This window comes from Mus musculus, chromosome 19 (genome assembly GCF_000001635.26).
Source record: "Mus musculus strain C57BL/6J chromosome 19, GRCm38.p6 C57BL/6J".
Taxonomy (NCBI): Eukaryota; Metazoa; Chordata; class Mammalia; order Rodentia; family Muridae; genus Mus; species Mus musculus.
The window spans coordinates 22,997,998-23,021,698 of NC_000085.6; the positions used below are offsets into that span (position 1 = coordinate 22,997,998).

General features: G+C 43.6%; 1 long non-coding RNA gene across 11 annotated transcripts in view; it reads right to left on the bottom strand.

The window, feature by feature from the left end:
- Positions 1–23,701, bottom strand: part of C330002G04Rik — a 97,160-nt gene that overhangs the window by 19,251 nt on the left and 54,208 nt on the right. For 8 of the 11 annotated variants that reach the window (XR_001782634.2, XR_001782633.2, XR_001782625.2 and 5 more), the window contains 2 exons: positions 2,467–2,525; positions 965–2,281 (listed from right to left, as the gene is read on the bottom strand). This is a non-coding gene — a long non-coding RNA (RIKEN cDNA C330002G04 gene). Of the gene's footprint in view, positions 1–964; positions 2,282–2,466; positions 2,526–23,701 lie in introns of those variants that run through there. The other 3 variants (XR_001782629.2, XR_001782628.1, XR_001782626.1) reach the window with 2 other exon arrangements.

A 23,701-nucleotide genomic window follows, 5' to 3' on the forward strand; every position in this document is an offset into this window, starting at 1 on the left:
CACATATGTCATACATAAAAACAATAACTTTTAAAGGAGCTATATAGTAAGGCCAACCTAAGTGATTTAGTAAGACCCTGTTTTAAAACTACAAATAAATTCCACTGTAGTGGCTCACACCAGTAATGCCAGAACTTGGGAGGCTAAGGCAGAACCATTGCCACAAGTATGAGGCCAGCTTGGGCAACTGTCAGACCTTGTCTTAACAAATGATCCCAGACGTGGCGGCACATGCCTTTATCCCAGCACTCAGAAGGCAGAAGTAGGTAGACCTCTGTGAGTTCAAGGCTAACTGGGTCTACAGAGAGTGCTCCTAGCAGCCAGAGATACAGTGATGACTAATCTTAAAATACATAAAAATAAAAACCACCATAGTAGTGGTAGTAATAACAATAACAATAGGTGTTAGGTGTGTGACAGAATAGTAGGCTCAGTGACAGACCCCTTGACTAGTATGTACAAGACTCTGCGTTCATTCCCAAGTTTCTCACCCACAACAAAAAAGATTAATTAAGAGGAGACAATATGGTTTGATCCCAACTTCTGTAAAATTCAAACCAGACATACAGATATGGATATACTTATGTATAAGTCATGAGAAGACTGGGGAAAGACCTCAAAAAATAATAAAAGTTTTACAATATGGCTTTTCCTTTTGAAAAGTCAAATGTGTAAGAGGAACCAAATGTGACCTAAAGCTAGGCACGGTGGCTCACACCTTAATCCCAGCACTCTGGAAGCAGAGGCAGGTGAGTCTCTGTGAGTTCAAGGCCAGCCTGGTCTATATAGCCAGTTCTGGCACAGCCAGGATTACATCAAGAGACTCTGCCTCAGAGAGAAAGAGAGAGAGGGAGAGGGAGAGGGACAGGGAGAGGGAGAGGGAGAGGGAGAGGGAGAGGGAGAGGGAGAGGGAGAGGGAGAGGGAGAGGGAGAGGGAGAGGGAGAGGGACAGGGAGAGGGAGAGGGAGAGGGAGAGAGAGAGGGAGAGAGAGAGAGAGAGAGAGTTACCTGAGCAAAGTTGGGTGACATACCAAGAGACACCAACCTCAGTTGTCACGGTTTTCTTTATTGACTTTGTGCTAAAGTCCACTCTAGATGTCATCCCATAATCGCAAGCCTTCTGATGCAAGCCATCTCCTCCAGCAAATGGTATAGTTAGAAGGAAATGGGAAAAGTAGTTCAGCTACTAATGTCATGAAATTATCATTTAAGGCATAAATATAATCAATGCCTTTCGAGCAGTTACTTTGTTCTTGTGAAAGAACTGAAATTTTTATTAAAAAGGCAAGACACTCATGGCTAAAAAGATAATTGCATGTTTTCATTATTTAATTAGAGCTGTTGAAAAATGGGAACAAGCATCCTAAGTATGGCTCATCAGCATTCACAGCACTCAAGTAGAAGCTAATGGCCCCCGGGAAGACAGCGCGGGGATGGCTTCCCACATCCGGGTAGGAGATTGGACTTCATAACCAACTCTGGGACTCTGAGTAGAGCACGACTCAAAAGTCTTTAGAATTAAGAAGAAAGAACAACCCCACCCCACCCCCAGCCTAACAGGAGGAATACGTAGGAAGGACTAAAGATGACAGGATAGAATCAGGTATTCCCAAGGCTAGAGTCCCAGGTAAAACAAGTCTCTAGCTGAAGAAACACTGACACAAAAACCTGGGGATCAGTAGGAGCCACACTGCCCTGTGCAAAGGACTCGCCACTGAGAGGCGCTGCTGGGGACAATGTTTCCTTCAATTCACACAGTCTATGATGGTGGAGTTATTATTCTCTGACCCGGGGAGAAGAAAGGAGATTCATCATTCTGTACACCAAGCCAGGCTAGAGTCTTGACTTTATCCTGCGACAGGAAGAAAGTAGCTAAAGAATTCTAGACAGAGCATGTGGCATGTGGCAGGGGACAGGGTAGAAGTAGGGAGGTGCGGGAGAACTTGTTGAGTGACTCCTTTCCAGGCAAAAGTAAAAGGGATATTCACAACTCAATTCAATACATGCCTACTGTCTGACAAACCCTGAGCGCCATTATCCTCTATCTGAAACAGCGCCTTCTCAACTTCCTGGTGAACTAAGTCTTTACCTGTAGAGACGATACTTCAGTACACGCCCAATAAACTATACCCAGAATGCCTGCTTTCCAGTAGCACTGGTGCCGTGGAGCTCTATGATCCGGCTGAAGCTATACTTTTGGCTGCATTCTTGGACGGAGGGTATTGATGGTCTAGGAGTGCCAGTCAGTTAGCCAAGGTGGTACACACCTGTGATCCCAGCCCTTGGAAAGAAGGGGCAGGAAAATTGTTCAAGGCCGGTTTGGGTTACATTATGAGATCAAAAGACAATAATAATAATGAGAGTGAGTAGTAGCCATAATAAAAGTGTTGATCAGTTCTTCTCTTGGGAATTTGGACTAGAGATGGTACAAAGAGGCAAGCTAGATAATAAAAGTACAGCCCATACCCTTGGGTTTGTCAGTAGTCATGTTCCTGCATGTTGGCTGGGTTGCAGAGGGAACCAGTCTGCCAAGAACAAGAGAGAGAAATATAGTCTTGAAGCCAGGAGCAGATGTAGGAACCAAAAAGATTCTAGATTCTTCCTGAGATGTAGCTATAAAATCTCACACTTAGACTCTAAAAACATACCAGCATCCTCAAAATAAATACTTCTGTTGGGACCCTGGATAATGTCCCCAAGTCCTGACTCCCAGAACTTTTGGTTATTAGCTTATTTTGCCAAGGTAAATATCCTGAGGTGGGGAAATGAGCTTGGACTATTCAGGTGGATCTGATTGGAAGGAAAGGAGTCAGAATCAGCGGACCAGGGACAATTGAAGCAAACTGGGGGAGGATCTGAAGCCAAGGAGTGTGGGGAGGCCTCTGGCAGCAGGGAAACAAAAGGTCTAGCTTCTTCCCCGAGAATCCCCGGAAAGAATCAGACCCGCTGCCATCTTGGTTTTTGGTTTCTGAATGTATGGCCTGGAAAATGGTAAGAGAACATCACGATGATTTCTCAAAGCAGCAGCTGGGAATGAACACATCGCCACCTGACACTTGGCATTATTAAAAATGAAGCTGTATAGTGCAGCTCAGGAAACTTACTTTTTGTCTTTGTGATATGTTCTAGCCCAGGTTGGCCTCAAACTCACGACCCTCCTGCCTCAGTCCTGAGTTTTGTTAAGAATATATGGTATTGGGCTAGAGAGATGGCTCAGTGGTTAAGAGTACTGGCTGCTCTTCCAGAGGTCCTGAGTTCAATTCCCACCATCCACATGGTGGCTCACAACCATCTGTAATGGGATCCAATGTCCTCTTCTGATGTGTCTGAAGATAGCTACAGTGTACTCATATAAATAAAATGAATCTTTTCAAAAAAGAGAGAGATCTTTTCAAAAAAGAGAGAGAATATACCATATTGAGGCTGGAGAGATGCCTCAACAGTTAAGAGCATTGGTTGTTCTTCCAGAGGATATGGATTCAGTTCAGGCCCTTGGCAAATTCCCCACTGAGCAGCATTAACACATGTCACTATATAAACCAGACTTTGCCAAGCACCATAAATAAATTATATAGACAAAGTCCCCTTGAGTGTCAAGTATGCTTTTAACATACATTCAAATTGCAAATGGCTACAAAGCCAAACTAGAGGAAACTGGGTGGGTTTCTCAGGAAGGGTGAGATTTATATTCAAATATCTCAACTGTGAAGAATGGATGGGATCTCAGGGTAAGGGGAAGATTCGAGAAAAAAAGGCATAACCTGGGGTGTTTTTTGAAAAAGTCATGAAAGCATACAGATGCAGTAGACTCTGGAAAGCAACGTGGGACTCACGGAGCTGGAGCACACCACGATGTGCGGTAAGTAAAGAGAAACAAATCCAGGAAATCAGATCCAGGCTAGAGCTCAAGATGACCCAAAAGGGCAAATCATAGAGAAAGTCGGTGTGGGGAGCAGGTGAGGCTCACTGTGGAGCTGAAAGGGCTGCACTGTGTGCTAAATATGGATGGATCTTCTGGATGCTCAACACGGAGCGAGGGGAGATGCTAACCAGTAAAAAGGGGAAAGCTGAAGATGACACCAAGGCCTTACATTTCACATTTGACCCCAAAGACAGAGTGCAGTTGTGTTTCATCAGTGTGAGCCCATCCACTTTTTCCCAAAGATGAATAACTAAGCAAATAAACTATGAATGAAACCAAGTCAGATGGGGGATGAATTGAACAAGCAAACAAACGATGACAGTCCTTGACCCAAACAGTGACAAGATGACGAGAGACTGAAGTCAAAGGTCCATGAGACCTTCAACTTGAAATTTGATCTGAGCTTGACCAGGGCCAAAAGGGCTTTAGTCATCGAGGTAGTCCTCCCTGTGTGATATGTCTGATTAAATCTCCTGTGAGCCTCTAGTCTGATACCAGCAGACAAAGTGAAAAACACAACAGTTGTTCCTATGGGGTGTTTCAGGCATATCAAGAGAACTTACTTGGTCACGGGAAGAAGCTATAGAGGGTCTCCATGGAAGGCCGCCATGTCACCAAGTCCTCATGAGCAGCTGACAGCTGGATATGCTGACTGAGAAGCTGGGTATCGAGAGCAGCAAGCCACACAACTCATAGCCATTCCACCTTGTAGGCCAAGTAGCCTAGGGACCCAATAGGTTCTTCCCTACAGCATCTGGAAGCTTGGAGCCTTCCTAACATGATCTAAATTACACTGTCCTTGCTTATGGGTATCTCTGCTCACACCCTCAAACTCAAGTTTACTTTAAAACCCCTGTCTTGCCTCATTCATTCATTCATTTTGGTTTCCGGAAACAGGTGTCTCTATAAAGTCCTGACTGTCCTGGAACTCCCTATGTAGTCCAGGCTGCCCTCAAACTCACAGAAATCTGCCTGACTCTGCTGGAATTAAAGGTGCACACCACCACATCTGGCGTACCTTGCTTATTTAGTGAACACAACCATACCCTATTCTATAATGTGTTTTCCCTAGTTCACAAAGAAATCTGATCTCTGGGGTCCTTGTGTCAGCTCTGCCAAGGGATCTATTTTGCTAAACAAGAGGTATCTGAGCTAGGTACAGAGGATGAATAGATGGAGGGATGACGTATGTTAACACACATAGGCACAAGCATATGTGCACACATATGTGCATGTGTGTGTGTGTGAGAGTGTGTGTACAAATACAATATTGCTTTATTTTTCTTTTTTGCTTTCTTTTTCATTGTTTTTGAGCCAAGGGTCTTACTCTGCAACTCTGGCTGGCCCCAAACTTACAGTACCCATTCTGCCTCATTTTCTCAAGTGCTGAGATTCCAAACATGAGCCACATTGCCTAACATCATCAATAACTTCTTTTCCTCAGAGTTCATATCTAGCCCAAGCAAAAGAAGACAACTGGTTGTCCTGTTGTAGGCTTTCAACCAGAGCTGTCTCTGCTCTCTGGGCTTCTATGCTAATGGTGGAAGCTCCTGGTGGTTCAGTTTTATTCAATCAATTTTACTGGGCCATTAGCTCAGTCTGCAGTGGACGAAAAGCAGGTCAGCTCTATCATGTTAGACAGACACTTTAAAAAAAAAAATTTTAAAAAACCAGTCTGATCTCTTTTCTAACCCATTCTCTCAATTTCTCTGCTGGCTACAAGCACTTACAGGTTGGACTATGCTCATGAATCCTAAATTTCTTGATTTATATTCATTTATTGGGATGTGCAGGAAGCTAGGAACAGTAAGGGGATACACAAGAGGTAAGGTTTGTACAACTGTTTAAAGGGGATCACAGAATAACTAAAGCTCATCTACTGTCACCAGAGGAAGGATCTGGGAGACCCAGATTAAGGCCTAACAGGACCCCACGCAGGCTGTCAAATGGAAAGCAGAGTCACCTGGAGCCTCTGTCTGCAGAGGAGCCCCACCTGACAGCTGTCTGCAGCGGAGACGCTCACGGCTCTCTGCAGCTGCTCACAAACACACCAAAGTCGACACAGCCCAACCTGAATTAAGCAAGTCGAGCTGTTCGTGATGCAGACAGTGGGAACAGTTTGCACCTTCCAGCTCTCCTGGGAAACAGTGGCTGCAACGGTAAAGCTGTGCCTGCAAATGGGAGCCTGGTAGTCACTCACGATTGCCTGGAAATCTGTCTCCTGCTCCACCATCTGAAAAGACTGTCTGCTAATAGGAGTGCCACCCATATAAAAGCAAGCAGCCCTGCCTGTGATGGCTCAGTGGGGTTGACACATTGCTCTCTTTCACAATGGGTGCTCTCAGTGAACTGGATTCACGTGCTGTTTTTCAAATCACAAGCTGCTGATCCACATGCAGAACTGTCATGTCTTAGTCATTTGTTCCCTCTATTTCTTTTATTTATTTGCATGCATATGGATATTTTGCCTGCATGCACATCTATGTACCACGTTTACACATGGTGCCTATGGACTGCAAAAAAAAGTATGTTAGATTGCCTGGAACTGGAGTTACAGAAGATGGTTTGTGAACTGCCATGTGGATATTAGGAATCAAACCCAGGTTGTCTGGAAGAGCATCCAGTGCTCTTAACCTCTGAGCCATTTCTCCAGCCCCTCTATTTCTAATTATGAAGTTGCTGAGCACACATAAACACAGAAAGAATATGAAAGTGAACATCTAGTTGGGCAATGGTGGCACACACCTTTAATCCCAGCACTCAGGAAGCAGAGGCAGGGGGATTTCTGAGTTCAAGGCCAGCCTGGTCTACAGAGTGACTTCCAGGACAGCCAGGGCTACACAGAGAAACCCTGTCTCAAAAAAAAAAAAGAAGAAGAAGAAGAAGAAAGTGAACATTTATAAACCTTCCATATTTACAATTATCAACATTTTGCTGTTTGCTTCCACCATCTCTATCTAAATTTCTTTCTAAAGCCATGTTAATCAAAGCTCTTCACTTCTGTAGACTTTAGTATCTTTCACCCAAGAATGATACCTCTCCTCTATGATGCTGTACTGTTATCATGCATAAGGAAGCAATAGCCATCCCAATGTCATCTAACATATAGTCCAAGTGAAATTTCATAGTTGTTTCTGAATTCATTTTTGTGACTATTTTTATTTTCTAAGCCAGTACATTTGATTGCCACAGCTCTTTAGCCTTTTAGACAACAGCTGCTCCCACAGGACACTCTTAATTCTCATGAAATTGAGTTTTCAAAAAATTGCAGGTCAACGATCTTGTTGACTGTCTCACATTCTGAACTCACATGGTTATTACCCAATATCTTGGTCTTATTTTCTAGTTTCTATATGTCCTATAATCTGGTGGTTAGACACACTTGGGTTAAACATGTTTGATAAAGATAGGGCTATCACTCAGTGGTAGAATGCATGTGTAGCATACACAAAACCTTGTGTTCAAAGCCTAGGGCCACAGTGGGGGAAAAAAGGAAGGAAGGGAGGAAGGGAGGGAGGAAGAAAGGAAGAGAGGAAGGGAGGAAGGGAGGAAGGGAGGAAGGGAGGGATGGACGAAGAGAAGGAGGCAGGAAGGAAGGAAGGAAGGAAGGAAGGAAGGAAGGAAGGAAGGGAAGGAAGGAAGGAAGGAAGGAAGGAAGGATGGATGGATGGATGGATGGATGGATGGATGGTGGAGAGAGAATGGAAAGTAGGCTTATTCAGTAAGAATACTTTACAAATATCTTCCATACTTTGGCATCACACACTAGGAGGTCACCAAGTTACAGTTTCCATTGGAAGTGATGCTGCCCTTGACCACATGAGTAATGTGGATACCACCAGGTTTCTACAGATAAAATATGTGTTTTGCTTTTATAATTAAAATGAAAAGTCAGAGATGATATTTGGGATCACATAACAATTTTCTTTCAACAAAGTTCGGGAAGACGGTTTCAGTATGGAGATGCATCTGACCCTCTCGGCCATTCTAAAGCTCCTTGGGTCAGTCTTACCCTCACATCTATGTGAGACAAGAAGTAGGTCAGATCTGCTTGTCGTTGCCATTGCTTCCGGCTGTCACACTTAATCACCCTTGAAAACTACTCCGGCATAGCTTGAAGAGTCTAGCCCATCTTGGGATCCTCTCACTTTTGACCAGATCCCTGTATCCAACCAAGGACCAATCCCCTCCCTCAGGGCTAGACCCGTGTATGCATGCCCTGCCCCTATCTTCCCCAATTCACACAAACACCTCTCCCCACACAGCTCACCCCAGGAATGCCACCTCACAATCAATCCAGCATGTTCTGCCTCACAAATCCCCTGGTAGAACTGATTCCATTCATTCTCTGCAAAATCCCGCGCTACAGAGCGAACAGGCACAGACCTGATGGGCCTCCCTCTCCTGTTTTTGTTTTCTTGTCTCACTGCATGTGCTTTAGTTCTTTGAAGAACCAGAAAACTGCAATATATGTAACTCATACCAGAATATCTATATGCCTAAAGCTTCTGCTAATAAGCTCAACGGTTTCCAGCATCTAAAAAGACCCAAAATAGAGCAGATCCTAATAATTATCTTCCTCTGTCCACTAAGGAGAAGGAGACAGCATTATGCCTTTCAGTGGTATGCTCGGGTGTTCTTAATGCCTCTGTCTTGGGAGTCTGAAGCCCTGAAATTTGTAGACTTTGTTAGTTTCTATCGTGTGAACACTCCACCTACTGCTGATCTTAGACTACCAGCCAAGGTAGGTCTTGACACCATAATCAGCTGTCCTGACAGCATAGCACGGCTCCAGCAGATGGCAGTGTTTGTGATAATGGCCTCCCTTCTTTTGCTGCTTAAATGCTCATCTTTTTTAAACCGGAAGTTAACACACACATACACATACACACACACACACACCCTTTTTTTTAGGTAAGTAGAATAGTATCGAGCTTTTCTGCTAATACTTCCTATATGAATAACATCAATGATGCTCAAAGTAACTACAGTATGATCGTCTCCGTGAAGGCCCAGGGCAATATGGAATTAGAATGCTATTCACTTGGGCGTCTGGACTGTTTCCAGATCAGAGCTATTAAAAATAGTAATGACTATTCTGTTGAATCTACACTTCCCATGTGAGTCTCTGACGAGTCTGTAAGTATAGCATCAACCTTAGTGGATTGCATAAATAGTTTACCAACCGTCCTCCCTCCTACTGGGTCTGGAACATTGCCCTGCTCTGTGTTGTCAGTTATTATCAGTCTATTTAGTGTTCGCCTTTGGAGAAAATGCATAATGATGTTTCATTGTGTTTTACAGTTTATTTTTTCTGATTGCTAATTACCATATTGTCTATTGTTTTTGGTCATTTGAATTCCTCCTGCATTTCAACTGCCTGTTTCTCTCATGGCTAGGTTTGTAGGGGGTATTTTCACATCCTCAAACAGCAGTCCTCTGCCAGCTATAGCAATTGCCAGAATCTCTCTTCTCCATGGCTTCTCTTTTCAAATGTTGCATTCTTTTATGAATATGCATTCTTAACTTTCCCTAAACAGAGCTTTTGTATTCTCCTCTTTAAAAAAAAAATCTACTCCCAATACAAATACCAAAATCCAAAGTAGAAACTGGAAATTACTACTGAAATGTAAAGTAGAGGTGACCTCCTTAAGCAGCTCATGCACTTCTCCAAAAGAAGCCAGGTTCACAACTTTAAAGCAATATGCCCTTCCAATATGTCTCTGTAGGTGACAACTACACCGGTCCCTTCCAAGAACTTTCACCTTCCAGGACTCAAAATTACCACCAGTCCTCTATATAGAGAAAAATACAGATTCAAATTGGTCTCTGTTGGACCCTCTTATACATCCCCTCTCCTCTGGTACCTGCAAGGATCTCGTGTTTCCATGATATACATTTGTTCAGGTGTTTTCTTTATTTTTATAGCTGAGGCCTTTCTTCATAAAGTTATTTGTGAATCTTATGCCTGTATGGGTAATAATAAGTTAACTGTCTCCGAAGCATACATACTGTGGTATGTATAGCATTACTTAGAAGCAATTCAAGAGGTAAACTAGATCCAAGTAAGCCATGCATAATGTATTACCTGACACCGCTGCCCTCAAGGGAGCTAGAATTCACTGGATATCTGTAATTGGAAGATACTTTACATACATCATGCCTAATCTCCCACGAAGTCCAACCAGGCAGCTTCTATCTACTCCAGCTTAATGGAAAGTTGAAGGCTCAAAAGTATTGTGATAAGTCAGTAAGTAAAGCATTTGCCCCACAAGTATAAAGATCTAAAGACCAGAGTTCGAATCCTCAGAACTGACATAAAAGCTAGATGGAGTGGGACCTGCCTGGAGCCCAATCTACCAGGCAGAGACAGGGAATCCCCAGTACAAGCTGGCTAGCCAGACTAACCAAAACAGTGAATTTTAGGTTCTGTGTGAGACCCTGCCTCATTATATAAGGTGGAACATTATTAAGAAAGACACCTGAGATCAACACCAGGAATACATATACAGATATGTGTACCTACACCTCACACACATACATACACTTACAATACACATACACATATGTGCACCTACATCATACACACACACACACACACATACATGTATGCATGCACCCACAACAACCAAAAGTCCAATGTCATAAGTCTAGCAAAAGAAAAAAAGAAACCCAAATTCAAACCCAACTCCCCAGATTCGCCAGAGCCTATGCCTTCCCATTGCTTTACCTCTTCAAGTACAGATAAAGCCTGGGTTTGAGTTTTCCAACTCTTTGCCCAAGGCGGGGCTCTTCAAATGGAGATCGTTGAATAGAACTAACCAAGGAACCTGTGGTGGTTTGAATGAAATGTCCCCTGTATTCTCAGGCATTTCAACAGTTGGTCCCTAGTAGATGCTGCTCTTTTGGCAGGTTTAGAAGGTGTGGCCTTATCAGTGGAGATCTTGCCTTTCCCAGTTTGCTCTCGGCTTCTTGATTGCCTTTCAAGATGGATGCTCTCAGCTGCTCCAGCTACCATGCCTGCTTGCCTCCACACTTCCCTGCTGAGACTGGTGAAGTCTCTCTTCCCTCTGAAACTGTAAACCAACAATAAACTCTTTCTTGTCTAAGTTGCCTTGGCCATGATGCCTTATCATAGCATTTGAACAGCATCTAAAGCAGACTCAAATAAGCCCCATCACTGCTCTCTGCCCACCATATTTATTTAGGCAAATACTTAATTTTAGTGATTATTTCCTGCAAATGCCTTTATAAGGAGAATATAGATTTAAAACTTGAATATAGTACTTTAGGGTGGTAATTTAAAAATAAGTATGACAGATGGGAGGAGGGATTAGGAGCCATAAATGTCCATTGCCTGAGCTTGCTGTTAATCTAACTTGAAATGCGTTAAATGTTTCCTGCTTCTACATCACAAAAGAATGACCACAACATCCCATTATTTACTGTTTTGACAACACACAATCCATCTAATCCAACTCACCTGTTGGAAAGCAAGGGCTCCTCCGAGCAAGCCAAGAGATGATAAATGGGGGATGAAGCTTTCCTGACTGCAGCTCATTCATCATGTCTCCCAGGAAGTCAGACCCAGGGGAGCAGATATATTCCATGTGGCAGACAGGAAGAAAAGAGGCCACCAGAATGGCTTCTCCAGACCTCTTAAGCTTCAGGCTACAGAATCACAATCCACTTTCCCTCCTCTTCAGCTTGTTAGTGCTAGAACCTCTCTCCTTTCCCTCTCATCGAGTCTGCTGAGATGTCTTTCAATTGTCTACTTCTCAGCTGGAGAAAAGACAGCCTGTGTTTCCTAAAGTCCGGGTCTGAGCCATCCTGTTCAACATGTGTTTTCTCATTAAATAGCTGCAACAATAACCCTATGAGGTAGTGTACTGGCTAGTTTTGTGTCAACTTGACACAGCTGGAGTTACCACAGAGAAAGGAGCTTCAGTTGAGGAAATGCCTCCATGAGATCCAACTGTAAGGCATTTTCTCAATTACTGATCAAGGGGGAAAGGCCCCTTGTGGGTGGGACCATCTCTGGGCTGGTAGTCTTGGGTTCTATAAGAGAGCAAGCTGAGCAAGCCAGGGGAGGCAAGCCAGTAAAGAACATCCCTCCGTGGCCTCTGCATCGGCTCCTGCTTTCTGACCTGTTTGAGTTTCAGTCCTGACTTCCTTGGTGATGAACAGCAGTATGGAAGTGTAAGCCAAATAAACCCTTTCCTCCCCAACTTGCTTCTTGGTCATGATGTTTGTGCAGGAATAGAAACCCTGACTAAGACAGGTAGGCATTAGTAATGGTATGGTATCATTTTAATGGAATGGTTTCTCTTGCTTGAGACACAGTGACTGGCGGCAGCATTGGGATGTAACCTCATGTCTGCTGTCAGAAAGCCTGATGACTCTTGACCTTCCTTCTGAAACTGCTTCTCCTCAATTCAGTGAGAGCTGAGGTGTACCAGCTTGGAACTAAACAACTTTGACTTCTAAAGATTTCAAGCTAGATTAAAAAAAAAAAAAAAAAACCTGATCATCGGGGCTGGAGAGATGGCTCAGAGGTTAAGAGCACTGTCTGTTCTTCCAGAGGTCCTGAATTCAATTCCCAGCAACCACATGGTGGCTCACAACCATCCGTAATGAGATCTGGTGCCCCCTTCTGGAGTGTCTGAAGACAGTGACAGTGTACTTACATATAATAAATAAATAAATCTTTAAAAAAACAAACAAACACCGTTGCATACACTAGCAAGCGTTTGCTGAAAGGACCCTGATATACCTGTCTCTTGTGAGACTAGGCCGGGGCCTAGCAAACACATAAGTGGATGCTCATAGTCAGCTATTGGATGGATTACAGGGCCCCCAATGGAGGAGCTAGAGAAAGTATCCAAGGAGCTAAAGAGATCTGCAACCCTGTAGGTGTAACAACATTATGAACTAACCAGTACCCCGGAGCTCTTGACTCTAGCTGCATATGTATCAAAAGATGGCCTAGTAGGCCATCACTGGAAAGAGGCTCATTGGACACGCAAACTTCATATGCCCCAGTACAGGGGAACGCCAGGGCCAAAAAATGGGAATGGGTGGGTAAGGGAGTGGGGGGGGAGGGTATGAGGGACTTTTGGGATAGCATTGGAAATGTAATTGAGGAAAATATGTAATAAAAAAATTAAATTAAACAAACAAACAAACAAACAAAACCTGATCATCTACTTTCAAGGGCTTCTCATTTCTCCTGTCTGCCATGACTTTCTCTCCCGAGGCCAAGCAAATCTATGTTTACAATACTCTGACTTAAGGAAGCATATCAAAACTCAAGAAGATCCAGTTGTCATGGTACACGTTATTAATGCCAGTAACTCAGAAAGATGAGGCATATGGATCTCCGTGAGTTCAAGGCCAACCTAGTCTACAGAACGAGTTCCAGGACAGTCTGTCTTTCATACACACACTCACACACACACACACACACACACACGCACCACCTTAGGTGTGGCTGGGGATATAATCTAATGTTAGAACACGCACTTAGAATACACCATGATCTAAGTTCACCACCACCACCACCCCCCCCCAGCACTACAGGGGGGGGATAAAGGCTCGAAGATGGAGCCCCTCACTGTTTTATATATCTGTAATGCCAACCGGCAAGAGGCTAACTCAAAAGGATCACTTGAGTTCCAGTAAGTTACAACCAATCTGAGAACATTGTAAGAGCTTCTCTCAGCAAGCAAATAAGCCCTCAAGCATGCATATTGGCATTCTGATCGGAGTCAACACTAAATCTGCCTAACTTAAACGAAGTACTTACAGACCGCTGTCTCACCTAGGATTTTATCTCTAAGTGCTGCTAGGAGTATTATAGCTGTTATTGACCGCAGAGTTGCTTTGAAAACTCTGAGCTGCTCCAGCCTTCTTGCTTCAGTCAAAGTCAAGTCTAGCAAGGGTGAGTGATTTGCTCGGGCCAAGAACTCTGAGTGGCTTTTCTGCCTTCTTCTAAATCTTGTCTTTGCCTTTGCCTCTATGTCATAATAAATACCAGTCCAAAGTAAATCTGAACTCTTGCTCCTAGGGTCTTCCAGATTCTCCTCCTGTTGCCCTCCCTCCCACCAGAGGCTCTTGGTGCTACATTCTCCCTTGGAAGATCTCCTCCCACCCCTCCCCCCACTGTCCCACCCTCCACGTCACTAAGCGCCTTTTCATCAGCTGTCTTAACTAGGATTTCTATTGCTGTAATAAAACACCATGACCAAAGAGCAAGTTGGAGAGGAAAGGGTGTATTTGGCTTACACTTCCACATTGCACCCCATCATTGAAAGAAGCCAGAACAAGAACTCAAACAGTCTAATGCAGAGGCTATGGAGGAATACAGCTTTCTGGTTTGTTCTACATGGCTTTGCTCACACTGCTTTCTTATAGAACCCAGGACCACCAGCCCAGGGGTGGTGGCAACACCCACAATGGGATAGATGCTCCCCAACTACATGGTGGCTCACAACCATCTGTAATGAAATCTGATGCCCTCTTCTGGTGTGTCTGAAAACAGCAAATATATATATTTCATATATATATATATATGAAAAAGAAAATGCTTTACCAGATGGCCCACAGCCTGATTTTATGGAGAAATTTTCTCAGTGGAGGTTTCCTCCTCTCAGATAACTATAGTTTTGTATCAGGCTGACATATCTCTAGCCAGGATAGCTGACCCCTTGTCAACTTGACACAAACATATCACAATTAAGCCATAACCTTTCCTTTCTTGTTCATCCCCAAGATCACACATTAGTAGAGAAATCACAATATAGAATATTTTACAAACTTAAAACGTCCCGCAGCCTTACAAATTCAAACATTTTAATTTGTCTCTTTAAAAATACCCAGTCTCTTTTAAAGTTGAAATTCTCTGCAAAACTCTGAAATCAATCTCTCCCTCCCTCCCTCCCTCAAGTTAGTCTCTCAACTGTGGGTTCCTGTAAAATAAAAGAATGAAATAAGTACTTTGCTATTTCAAGAAGGAAAACCTGGGGGATAGTCAACAATCTAGACAAAGCATAACAAAACTCCAACAGTGTAAATGACTCGTCTTCCAATATCTGGGATGTATTTCTGGGCTCCGCCCTCTGCAACACACACAGCTTGTCTTCCAGCCTTAGGTCTACTCCACTGCGCCTGCTGTTCCTGGAGGTCATCCCATCGTACTGGCATCTCCAAAACTCTAGGGTCTTCTCAATGGCAACTGGGCAGCATTTTCACCAGTAGCCTCTCTTCGTGGTCTCTGCATGACCCCTTCAGTCCTGGGTTTTCAACTGCTACTGAAGCTGCACCTTTACCAATGGCCTCCCCTGGCCTCTCCCAGTGCCAAGCCTCAGATGCTCTCCATGACTGTTCCATGCCTTCAAAACCAGTACCAACTGGGTAACTCTTACACCACCAAAAAGCAAGTTGGGGGAGGAAAGGGTTTATTTGGCTTACACTCCACATTGTACTCCATCATTGAAGAAAATCAGGACAGGGAACTCAAAGGGGACGGGAACCTGGAGGCAGGAGTTGCTGAGGCCATGGAGGAATGCTACTTACTGCCTTGCCCCTCGTGGCTTGCTCAGCCTGTTTTCTTATAAAACCCAGGATCACCCACCCAGGGATAGCACCACCCGCAATGAGCTGGGCCCTCTCTCATCAATTACTAATTAAAAAAATGCTCTACAGGCTGGCCCACAGCCCAATCTTATGGAGGCATTTTCTTAACTGAGGTTTTTCTCCTCTCAAATGGTTATAGTGTGTGTTGAGTTGACATAAAATCTAGCCAGCACACCAGTCAGTGACAAAGACACACCCAGATGAAAATGGCTAGGAGAGCCACTAGCTGTGCCACAAAACAGTAGTTTTCCAGTGTTTGGTTTCATGTTTTGTTGTTGTTGTGTTCTCTCTCTCCCTCTCCCTCTCCCTCTCCCTCTCCCTCTCCCTCTCCCTCTCTCTCTCCCTCTCACTCTCTCTCTCTCTCTCTCTCTCTCCCTCTCCCCCTTCCCTTCCCCTTCCCCCTCCCCCCTTCTCTCTCTCTCTCTCTCTCTCTCTCTCTCTCTCTCTCTCTCTCTCTCTCTCTCTCTCCCTCGTTATGGAGAACTCCCGCTGTGCTCAGTATTTGCAAACCTCTGCAGTGTTTGGTGTAACAGAAGACAACTGGATCCTCATGTCTAGTTCTGCAGCCTGTTTTCATCCCAAGTTATACAGCCTCTGGAGAAGGCACAGCACATTCATAAGAGGCTGAGAATGAACGGCTTTGTTCTGAGAATGGTTCTAACTTCACAGACTCTGGAGGAATCTCCACTAGCCTCCCCCCACAGCGTATTCCATAATACATTGAAAACTACTGATACATCAACAAGATCTCAAATCCTGGTGGCCATGTGACCTGGGCATTAGTGTGACATAAGAAAAAGGATGGTACAGACAGTCAGGCTTTAAAAAAAAAAAAAAGGTTCATGTGTTTCTGGCTGGCCCTAAAATCATTATATAGACAACCATGACCTTGAACTCTTAGTCCTCCTATGTCCACCTCTGAGACACAGGAATTACAGACACGTGTCGCCAAATCCAGATTTGTATGGAGCTGGGTGGTCAAACCCAGGATGTCTGTATGCTACATAAGAACACTGGAGAGGTGGCTCAGCGGTTAAGAGCACTGAATATTCTTCTGAACATGCTGAGTTCAAATCCCAGCAACCAGCCACATGGTAACTACCCATAATGAGATCTGACGACCTCTTCTGGGGTGTCTGACGCAGCTACAGTGTACTTACATATAATCAATAAATCACTGAGTTACATCAACAGTCTCAGAAAGACTTTTCAGTGCTTCTCTCAAATACACTTAAGAAAGGGGGTGTGGGGCTATCTTAGGGACACAAAGAAATCAGTCAACTGATAGAATATCAGGAAGATTAGAAAGTAAAAACTGTAAATTGTGCAAACACTTGGTGGCAAAGAATATCCCTTGGGCTATCCCTTCCCAGAATTCCTTGGGAATTCAAGGTAGCATGAGGCTACCTTGCGGAGAATTGCAGTGATGGAAGCCAGTGTCTTACTTGTACCGCATCCTCCAGCAGCAGCATCCAGCCTCCCATTTGACTCACCACTGGCCCACTACATCAAATGGGAGGTCCCCCAAAATGTTGCCCTGCAGACAGTTCCCTGGTTGAATGTCCCATTTGTATGGGTTGTTAGGGATCTCTTTCTCCAGTTCTTGGTGGAGACTAGCTGGGGCCCTCACCCTCCCAGGCATACTTCATATTGTAGGCATGGATGGGATCTGGGACTCATCCTGATCTATTTCCAAGCTAGATAATGAGCTGAAATTCTTAATTAGAGTTAGTTCTTGGGGAATTGTTGCTGTGGATGTTATAAATAATAGTGTGGTCTGCATTGAGCATTGTGAAAATTAGTTTGGCTATCTCTGTTTCACCTTCTCAGACATCTTTTATAGCTATGTAGGGCTAACACCAATTCCTGCTACCAACACACTAAGGACTCCAGGAACCGTGGTAATTTTAAGTGACTCATATAGCCCAGCCCCCATTTCAAAACTACCCTGAGAAAGGACATGAGGGACATAGCAGCCCTGGCTCTCAAGCACTCTGAAATTCAATTTGAGCCTAGTTGGAGAAACGGGACTGAAATGTTCAGGGAGAAAAAGCTGTTCACAGCAAGAAAAAACAAGGGCTATTCACTGCCTACCTCCCTCAGCAGGGTATCAACCACATGGGGGCAGGCTGCTGGCACCAACAAGCAAGGGAAACACACTGTCAGGCTATCAGGCAGGGAGTAGGAGAAGCACTCAGCTCACCTGAAGGGGGCAGCACCGACAGCTACTGGTTAAAGGCTGGATGAAGGAAGCTTCTAATTTCCAGAAATCTAGATTTATTATTATTTTTTAATGGTTTTTCGAGACAGAGTTTCTCTGTATAGCCCTGGCTGTCCTGGAACTCACTTTGTAGACCAGGCTAGCTTTGAACTCAGAAATCCACCTGCCTCTGCCTCCCAAGTGCTGGGCTTAAAGGCGTGCACTACCACGCCCGGCTTAGATTTATTTTTAAATGTGAAAACTCCCTATATTTAAATGCTTCCACATTTAAAGACTCGTGTGTGTGTGTGTGTGTGTCTAAAAGTTACTAAAACTCATAACAAAACATGTCTGTGGTGTCAGTTTATATCCTATAGACCCCAAATCTCATTTCTCATAATGCAGGACAGTCTCACCACACAGAATGATAATGCTCCCTCCAAGAGCCATAGACTATCTAATAAAAGTCACAGTATCTGACATGGGAAACCTCCCTCCAAGTTGCCAGTCAGAAGAGTCCAAGAGACTCCCAAATGTAGGCTAATGGCATTACCCTTGATGCCTCCCAGGACTTGAAGGTAAGATCCTATTGCTGAATACAAAAGTATTATGCAAGCTGCCAAAGAACCAAAATAAGCAAACAAACAAACAAACAAACAAACAAGCCCACCCAGCTATAAAGCCTACAACCCCAACAATAACCAGAATGCCATGACCTCAAGGATGCAATAGTGGCACTTACATCTTGGGAGTAACCAACAGCCAACTAATTGGTATCAGGGTATTCAATAGAAGGGAATTCATGCCTGGTAGTGTAAAACCAGCCTACTATCCGTGGCTAAGGAAGTCATGGACTCCAGAGAAGAACCTGCTACACTTCTAAACTTGCATAATTCCCAACTGTGTTCTAAATATTTACCCTTGCATCCACTCGTAAGTATAGCTCTTATCCTTCATCAAAGAAGCTTCTAGACAGAGACCATCACAGAAATCCACAATTGGTCAAAATGCAGAGGACAGTTGACTATGGGGTGACCATACCAACTTGATACATCTATAATACAACCTCTACACTTAAGTTCAGGGAACATTCTGGAAGAGGGAACAGAAAGATTGTTAGAGCCAAAGGACCAGGGCATGTGTTTCAAGACAGCATCTTTTTTTAATATATAATAGGGAACCGCACCCATGAAATCTCAGCAGTTTGCTCTAACAAAACCTACACAATGACAAGACCAATTGATATCCCAATGTAGATGGGAAACCTGGCAAAGCCCCACTCCTAGATGAAAAGCTACAGGCAATTAATGGCTTTTAAAAGTGGGAGTATCAAGCCAGGTATGGTGGCATGCACCTTTAATCTGAGCACTTGGAAGGCAAAGGCAGGCAGATCTCTATGAATTCAAGGCCAGCCTGGGACATGGGGTCCTGGGACACGGAGAAACACTGTTTGGGGTTGTGGGGGAATATCAGGCCTCTCCAGGACAAGCTACCTGATAGGTTACCCAGTCCTAAGTGATTACCACTAGACACATATACATATAAGCAATATTAAATGGGCTCAGTGCATTGTATTTATATGTATGTGTTTGTGTAATAACAATAATTAAAGAAGAGGTCACGAAGTTGAGAGGGGGTTGGAGGGACACAGAAGGAGTTAGGAGGGGAAGAAGGAAGGGTGGATATTATGTAAATACAGTGCTTAGTTAGAAATTTCTCTATTTTTGAAGATTTGTTTATTTTATATATGTGAGTACACTGTCGCTGTCTTCCGACACACCAGAAGAGGGCACCAGAACCCATTACAGGTGGTTGTGAGCCACCATGTGGTTGCTGGGAATTGAACTCAGGACCTCTGGAAAAGCAGTCAGTGCTCTTAACTGCTGAGCCGTCTCTCCAGTCCCTTGGGTAGAAATTCCTTAAGAAAGAAAATGGTGCATGAAGGGAACAAGTGGTGCCCTGAGCTACTGTGTGCAGTTTAACATGGGCATGGCCATATCAGTGACCCGTGGCTCAGTTATGGTGAGTAGCAAAACCTGCCATAGTTTTGCCCCATGTTTATTACTCCCCTACAGAGACCACCCCTACAAGATTAGCTAAACCTGCCTCTTTGTTCAATATATGTGGGAAGCCGTGCACAATTGCCATTACAAGATGGCGCTGGCTTCCTCAGTGCCTAACTAGTAAACAAGCAATGTGCGCAGGTGCTGGAGTAAATTCATGACAAGTCACTACCCATCTCGGGGCGTAGCAGTGGGGTGATGAGTGAGCAGCTAATCAGGAGCTGATACGTCACACGGAGGGGTATTTAAGCAGCTCCTTTTTCCGGGTTCGGGGTCTTCCTGAGAAGTAAGCAATAAAGCTTTGCCGTAGAAGGATCCGGTTGTCCGAGTGTGTTTTGCTGGCGAAACGTTACAAGGACAAGAAATATATAATAATCCTGCCACTTTAATCTATATGCAACAACCCCACCTCCTTATTCAGCTATATGCAATGACCTTCCCTCCCTGTATATAATAAACAGGCTGAGTTTCCAAGGTGCTACAGTTTCTCCATCCAAGAGCTCAGATGGCCCAATCCCAGCTCTTCTGTGTGTGTTTCTCTTTCTTCATTCCTTCTCCTCCCTAGTTATGTGTATCTGGGAACCATGGTTGTCAATGTGAGTACAGGGCTTTTGGTTTTTTTTTTGTTGTTTTTTTTTTAAGTAAAAACAACACTTCAATTACAAAGTGCCATTCTGTTCCCTCCGTGTGAGTCCTTAGACCCATGCTGAGTCTCCATCCTGTCCATGTTTCCATACTGTCATTACCAAGTGTGCATCCAAACACAACCCACATTATGTAATGTTCCAGAAGTGATATGTTACTGTTGGCCTATGCCCTGTTTCTTATTTTAAATCGAGCTTTTTAAAAAGCCATGTTAAAATGTTCAGACATTCTAATTGTATCATATTCTGTCACTTAAATGGACCAAAATTTAACTTATCTATTCTTCTCTTGATGAAAATTTAAGTTTTTTTCTAATTTCAACTATTGTGGTACTATATACCATCAATAACAAAAATCCTTACAGCTATATGAGGTAGCCCACACCTATAATTTCATCATTCAGAAAGCTTAAACAAGAAGATAGTATAAGAAAAGGAATGTCCTAAAAGGAAAAAAGAGATTTTTCTCTCTCAAAAAAAAAAAAAAATGACAGAATGTTGCACATACATATCTTATCCTTTCTACATTTTGACAAACTGCATTTCAAAGTTATTGTTCAACTGACACTTCTGCCAACAGATAGATCCACCTGATAGTGCCTTGGTTTGTCTATTTGGTCCTAATGATTATTAAGGTCTCAGTAGCATATACACACAACTGAAAATATGAACATTTCAAAATGCAATATTGGGGGCTGGAAAGATGGCTCAGTAGTTAAGAGCACTGACTGTTCTTCCAGAGGACCTGAGTTGAATTCCCAGCAAACACATAATGCCCCATAACCATCTACAGCTACAGTGTACTCATATACACAAAAATAAGGTAAATAAATCTTTTTAAAATTTAAGATTGGGCCAGATGTAATGGCATATATTTTTTATCCCAGAAGTCAGGAGGTATGGACAGACAGACCTCTGTGAGCTTAAAGCTAACCTGATCTTAATAGCAAGTCCCAGTCCAGACAGAGATATATAGTAAGATCCTGTTTTAAGAAAAGAAGAAAAAAACAAAAAAACAAAAACTTACCTAGCCAGGCGTGGTGGCGCACGTCTTTAATCCCAGCACTTGGGAGGCAGAGGCAGGCGAATTTCTGAGCTCGAGGCCAGCCTAGTCTACAGAGTGACTTCCAGGATTGCCAAGGCTACACAGAGAAACCCTGTCTTGAAACACACACACACACACACACACACACACACACACACACACACACACAAACACTTACCTATAGACAGTGAAATAATTAGGAATAGAGAACAAGGGAGTGACGGAGTGACTTAATTCTTTGAATATGGTTTGTTTTATTGATCTAACTACCAAGATAGTTAATATTTTACATAATTATCCCAAAGTTAATTGAACACAAAAATAACCCAAAAGTCAGAACCAAGACAAAGAAGATAATCCATCCAGTTAATGGCTCAATCATAGAGAGATGGACTCTTCCACAGCACATTTTATCATGATCTATAATTGCAAACATGCATTGGTTGTTACTTAGTTGCTTCTCTATTGCTGTGAAGAGACACTATAACCACCAGGGGACTTTTAGGAGGAAGAGTTTATTTGGTGCGCACAGTTTTGAAGGGTGAGTTACAATCATGACAAAGAAAATGGCAGCCAGCGGGAAGGGCACTGGAGAAGTAGCTGAGAGCTCACATCCTGAGAGACAACCATGAAGCAGAGGGAGGAAAGCTATGGCAATGGTAGGGGCTTTGAAACCTCAAAGCCTCCATAGGATCAAGGGCCTCTTCCCCCATTGATGATGGACTAGGCCATCCTTCGCTGCATATGCAGCTGGAGCCATGAGTCCACCATGTGTGCTCTTTGGTTGGTGGTTTAATCCCTGGGAGCTCGGGGGGGGGGGGGGGGTACTGGTTAGTTCATATTGTTGTTCCTCCTATGGAGGCTCTATGCCCCAGTGTGGGGGAATGCCAGGGCCAGGAGGCAGGAATAGGTGGGTTGGTGAGCAGGGGGAAGGTCAAGGTGGTGGGGGAGGGTGTTTTTCAGAGTGGAAACTAGGAAAGGGGATAACATTTGAAATGTAAAAAAAGAAAATATCCAAAAAAAGGAAAACCTCAAAGCCAGCTCTTAATGACAGACCTCCTCCAACAAGGCTATCCTATTCCTTCCCAAAGAGTTCTGCCAACTAAAGACCAAACATTCAAATATATGAGTCTATGGGGAAACCTTCTAATTCAAGGCTCCACAACCCTTGATTATTATTAGTTGTGATTTGCTATCCTACGACTAGGTTGTATATTGTAGAATAAAGCAATTTCAAAGTCAAAGTTTCCCTTTGATTATATGAACTGTTTTAGCTTTAAAAGGTTAACAGATGATCTAGCAGTGGTGGTTCATGCCTTTAACCCCTACACTGGAGAAGCAGAGGCAAGCAGATCTGAGTTCAAGGTCAGCATGACCTCCACAGCGAGACCCTCTCCTACTCAAGGAGTTCTTTTCTAGCTTTTCTCTAATAAATCTATGTTCATTCTGCTTTTTAAAAAAAATGTAAATTACCCAGATATGAGGTCTCATACCTATAATCCTAATCTGTGGGAGGCTGAGGCAGGAAGACTGCAGTGTGAGTGTGAAAAAAGGGGAGAACTATCATAAATAAAATGCAGGGGCTAGAAGTGTAGCTCGGTAGTAGAGAACACGATGGGAGTGTAACTGGATAGGAGAGTACATGCTAAGCATGCCTGGGGCCCTAGGTTCGATCCCCAGAACTAGAAATTAAATTATCCAGTTCTGTCTCCTCGGGCACTCACATGGTAATATCTAAAGATTGTTTTTTACTGCATGGAATGTATCTACATGGAGAGATGACAGATTCTAGGCCTGAAGCCAAAAATATGAAGGAATAAAGATGGGACATCTTATCAGATCAAAAAGCAAGGTAGTAACCACACTCGTGAGGACATCTAAGGAACCAACCAAGACAGCAGTCTAAAGATGAAATGATTGGGCCATCAGTAAAGACCAAGGCTGGAGTAATCTAAACCCAAGTATGACACCACCTATATGTTATAGTGGTTTGTTTGAAAAACATTCTCATGGCCTAGGAAGATGGATCAGTGGGTAACGTGCTTGCTATGAAAGCATAAGGACGGGAGTTCAGAACTCAGCATTTTTCTGTCAGGTCAGTGGGGTGGCCCATCTACAATCTTAGTGCACAAGAGGCACAGGCAAGGGATCCCTATTGCAATCTGGAGATCCTAAACACACCGTGAGTCCTAC